Below are 5,410 nucleotides of genomic sequence, written 5' to 3' on the forward strand. Positions count from 1 at the left end.
CCCCCAGCTCTGTGGCCTTTATGCTGGGCTTGGCGGAGAGGGGCCCTGGCAAGGACAGGGTGTGCGAATACAAAGCCTCCTGCAGTGGGCTGGCACTTGCCTCCCACAAAGAGGAGTGTGCTGCTGGGCACCTGGGACCCCAGCAACCGACTGTCACTCATGGCGGACTGCCCCCCACCCCCCGCCCTCCAGAGAAACAGTTAGAGGTGAAAGTGCAGGAGGCAGGTGTCACCCCAGACAGACAGGGCTCTTAGGGTGGCGTTCGGTCAATAATTAATGTCATGTTAATAGCCAGCTTCTGTCCAATTAGCCAAAGATGTTCGCTTAGCGACAGGACACAAGATACCAAACCAAAAAGCAAAAGATACCAAACCCCGCCCCGCCTCCTTCGGAGCACAACCTGACTTTCTTTAAGTCACTGCTGAAAACTACACAGTGGGTGGGTGTTTGGCACAGGGGCATTTTCCTGGTTTTCTGATTTCTGCTCAACAGGCCACACAGCAGAAAGTGGCTTACTCGGGCCTCTGGAGAGTCCTGCCCTGGCCCCTGCCCCATCTTGGACACAGAGAATACCTGTCATCACAGTGGACATGACTCCCCTCCCCACCCACCAACCCCAGCAGCCACCATGTCCCACATCGGAGAGCCAGCCACCAGAAGAGTCCCAGTAGAAGATCCAGAAATGGGATGGATCCGCCAGGGACGTAGGAAGGGGTCAAAGGGTCAAGCAGAGTGGCAGAGAGATCTGACACAGAGGGGGCCCCACACAGAGCCCTACCGAGGCCCCCCACCCCCAACACTCTCCCAGGAGTCTGAGCCACAGGCCCTTCCTGGGGGAGAGGGAAGGGAGAACAATCTTCAATTGTCGTTCTCCCCCTACCAATGGCCTTAACCTTGACCTTGGGCAGGGAGGAGCCCTGAGCAGCTGTCCCCCTCTCCTGATCACCCACAGGGCACAGGGCTCCCAGGGCGCCTGGAACCTGCAGGAGTGTTCGCGGTGGGTGCTTGGGGACAAGAAAGTCTCTGTCTCACTCTTTCCCTCTCTCCCCTCCTGTCTCTGGAAGGGCAGCCCAGCACTCAAGCTGACTGCTTCCCGTCAGAAACGCTTCTCAGAACCCTGTCCCAGCCACCCCCTCCACCTGCATTCCACTGGTGGTGCCTTGTCTGCCCGGACACGCCCCTCAGAATCCCCAAACAAAAGGGGACTGTCCCCCTTTTGTTAAGAGAGCAGAGACTCTGGTTGGAAGAGACTACCTGTGCCCTCCCAGCCTCCCCCCCTCTCCCACCCGGGCTCTGCACCAGCAGAGTCCAGACAAACCCCCCTCTAAGGAAAGAACACCCAGGAGTGGCTGTTCCAGGTCTGTAGCCATGGCCAGTCCAAGGGTTCAGGGCACCGAGAGAGAGAGACACGGGAGACAAGGGACAAGGAGACAGGGAAAGGCAGAGGAAAAAGGGAGGTAAGAGAATTGGGGGAGGGGGCTCCACACTGACAGAGGAAGGCAAGGATACTGCAGAGAGTGTGCAGAAGAAAAGAAAGTGAATTCAGCCCAGGAGACAAAAATAAAAATGATAAAAGCAGGGGTAAAAATGGGGAAAGGGTATTTTGAGGTCCCCTCATGTAAAAGCAAATCAAATGCAGAGAGCCCAGAAATACAAAGTGTAAGGTTTACGGTGGATTTGGGGTTTAGGGAAAGGACTGGCTCAGAAATGCCTTGGGAGGAAGGCCTTTTTCTCCTTGAGAGAGAGGACAGGAGGGTTCTGAAAGGGACAGAGGGCAGAGACGGAGGGAGAGAAGGGAAGGGCCAAAAATAAAACTAGCCAAGAATAAAAATAACAATTCCTACAATGAAAAAGTGAAATGTTTTGTTTCCAAAAATTCCATAAAAATACACTGCTGTCAACAGAGGTTTTGTGGATTTCTTTTGGGGAAGAAATATATAAATACTATATATATATGATATATCATATATTACATATGTGATATATGTACCGTATTTCACTCACATGTGTATTAAAAATTCTTCAGAGGAACAAAATGAGACGCCCAGCCTGAGACATATGCTACAACTATCCCATACCTGCCCACGGTGAACGGTCCAGACCCAGGCATGGTGAAGCACTCTCTTTATCTTAAATTTTAAAAATAACATCAACAGAAACCAACCACTCAATTTGCCCATACTCTGGTTTGTATGAGATCCAAACAAACATGTCCTTTCAGACACGGGCCCGGGCCAGTAGACCCGTGTTGGCACAGATAAGCATCCACGGTCGGTCGGGCCAGAGAACTCACAAAACTTAGCAGAAACGAGCAGATCATTCAATCCCCCATTTTATAACCGTCTCTCCGCAGCCAGGGTGGAAAAGGATCCTAGAAAGAAAAAAGGGTTGCAAAGAAGACGCTGGTCGGTTTGCCCAGCTCCTGGGTTTTGTCAGTCAGTCAGTCCAGCCTTTGCCAGACCCTAATGGGTTAGGCTGTGCGTCTTCCTCAGCTCTCCCATCCACATCCCACAGATGGCTTCTTTGGAAGGCTATGGAAGGCCAGACTCCCTCCCGGGCAGCATCAGAGATAGAAGAAAACCGGAGAGAGGACCTTGGGTAAGGATCCACCTGCCAGGCCCACCAGGGTCTGGGGAAGAGGCCTTGGGCTGTTTATCCCAGAGGTGGGTGAGGCTCCAGAGCCCAAGGAAAACTCATCCAAGAGTCTGGAAACATCAGCAATGAAAGCTGGACCACGCAGCTTGCCAGAAGGTTCTCAGATCGTTTGGACAAAGCGGGGGTTTTTTTGTTTTTGTTTTTGTTTTTGTTTTGTTGGTTGGCTTTTGTTTTGTTTCTGGAAAGGTCAGTTCCCGCATAATTTCTATCATCCTGGCCCCGGGCCAGTTTGACTTTGCTCACAGCCCCGTGCTGGGTGTCAGACAGGGCCTGCCTCTGACCAGGCCACTGGGATCCTGTAAAACTGTCCCCTTTCCTCCTCCTGACAACAGGCTGGGAAGGGCGCGGGAGCGCTGGCCTGGGATCTGGCCAAGAGGCAGCCTCATTCTGGCTCCAAACGTTACCCTCCTCCAGGCACATCGCCCCTCACCCTCTTGGCACAGAAGGAGGACTGAACCCCGGCAGAAACGGGGGCATTTGGGAAAGATCCTCTGCTTTCTAGGGCGCTTGGGAACTGCTCACCTTCTCCTTCTCTATGAGAAACGGGAAACAAACACCCTCTCTCTCTCTGGTCTTTAATTGATGATTTCATTTGAAATCATGTCCCAGTGTCACCCGATAGATAGAACTAAATAGCAACCAGTGAGCCAGCCGGGCTCGTCCAGCAGGCAGGCAGCCGGCTGGGCTGGCTCGGCAGAGCCCCCCAGACCCGCTGTAGAAAACACAGGGCAGGATAAGTGAGAGCCTGGAGCCTGAGACCCACCTCAGCCTACAGGCAGCACAGGGGCCGGGCTGGCTGCAACCCACATCCCTGGGGCCCAGGGCAGGAGAAGGGGCAACCACCCCAGCCCCCCACCCCACCCCCACAAGAGACCCTCTTCATAGTGTTCTCTACCAACAAACAAAAACCTGGCACAACAAGCCAAGGAGAGGCCAGTGCAGTGCGCTGGGGGTGGGGGGTGTATCTGGGGAGCAAAAGACAAAGCAGAAGCAAACTATTAGGGTGTCATCCACCCTACCCCTGGGCTTTCAGAAAGCTTAGGGACCCTACAGGAGGAAGGTTCTTATTCCCCTGGTATATATTCATCCAGAAGAAACTTCTTCGGCAGGGAGCTGGATTACACTGAGGTTCTGGTGAAGGAACAGTGAGAAGACAACCACCCCCACCCCCACCCACCCCAGCAGTGGCCTTTCTGGCCCCCTCCAAAGGGCTCTGGAGTGAGGACACACCCCTCTCTCTGAGAGCTGTTTCCCGGTGCCCACCCTAGCCTTGGAGGGAAGTGCTTTTTCCCAGGCACTGGTGCCCCCAGGCCTACAAGGGAGCCACTCCCTTGAGTAGCTGCCCCAGGAACGGTGCCCAGAGCCCTGGGTACAAAGTAGGGTGGCCAGGAGAGAACAACCCTAGGTTGGTCACTGCTAGCCAGCCGGGCTGGGGCAAGGAGAGGAAGAGGGAGTGGCCCTGTCTGGGCTTCCCCCAAATGGACAATGTTAGACATCGGAAGGTGGGTTTTTTTTTTCTCAATCTCTCAAAATATATTGCTCCTCCAACAATTTTATTCTCAGGATCCCTGCCAAGGAAACTCGAGAATCTCCATTGCTCCGGTGGGGTGGTGTCTGGCCCCTGCTCACCAGGGAGGCAGGGAAGGGTGAGAGGCAGGGTGCCTGGACCCAGGACCAGGCCCTCTCCTCAGCGAGCTCTCATTCCTCTCGGCTCCCTTTCTTCCTCACCCCCTCTCCCCCTCTGGGTCCTCCAGCTCCAGCACAAACTGTTTGCATGGAAAGTCTCCCTCGATGACCCGATTCAGCACACACAAGTGAAAACTGTGGGCGACAGACCCAACGTCCTAACGAACTTGCGTTAATTAATGCTAAGAAAGAAAAGCAGCGCCCTCGCTCTGTTGAATCACGGTTCACTGGCCCTTTCAGTTTGCTGTGGGTGGAGGAAAAAAAGGAGGCTTTTTGGTTCAAATATTTTTGGGGGGCGAAGAGAAAACAAAAACACCACAGAAGGGCCGTGGAGGGAGAAGCTGTCAATACCTGCCTGCCTGGAGGAGCCCAGGCAAAAGGAGGGAGCCGGTGGGGGGGCGGGAGGGGGGGGCTACTGGGCAGCCTCCCCAGTCCTGTCCTACCCAGGATTCTGCCCTCTGAGCAGTGCTAGGAAGGGTGAGGAGGGAAAAGGAACAGGAGGGAGGATGGACTGATCTCAGGCCTGCTGTAATAGATCACTCCCAATTTGGGACTATCAAACTGTAAGATGCACATTATATATTTTTTCAAAGACAACGACCCCCCCCCCAAAAAAAAAAAACTCATTTGACCAGAGCTGAGGAAAATGTTCAAACCGTGCAGAACGCTGAAGTAAGTCTATGGAAGGCAAGCATACAAAAAAAAAAATCTAATGTGCAGAGAGAGAAAAAAAGAAGAAGTGGTGTCGGAGGGGCTGGGGGAACAGCTGCAGGCTTTGTTTTCCAGATGTTGACAGCAAAATGTAATTGGCAAGTAACTTCTCTTCCTAACTTTTGATCCTTGGGTCCTGAAGCGTTGGCATTTTAGGTCTGTAAGCTAAGCGTGCAGGTGCCTTCCAGGCACTGAACCCCACACGCATGGACAGGTCAGGAAGCCTCACGGGCCACACACGCCTGCCTGCAAACTTTAAAATCAGCCCCTGAGTGTCCCAAATCCTCTCAACATTCCTGGGAGGGAGGGTGGAGGGAAGTGGTAGGAGAGCCAAAGAGAAGGCCTAAGCAGGGAAGAG

Source organism: Echinops telfairi, unplaced genomic scaffold (genome assembly GCF_000313985.2).
Source record: "Echinops telfairi isolate 266 unplaced genomic scaffold, ASM31398v2 ScPeMD7_30;HRSCAF=105, whole genome shotgun sequence".
In the NCBI taxonomy this organism is placed as follows: Eukaryota; Metazoa; Chordata; class Mammalia; order Afrosoricida; family Tenrecidae; genus Echinops; species Echinops telfairi.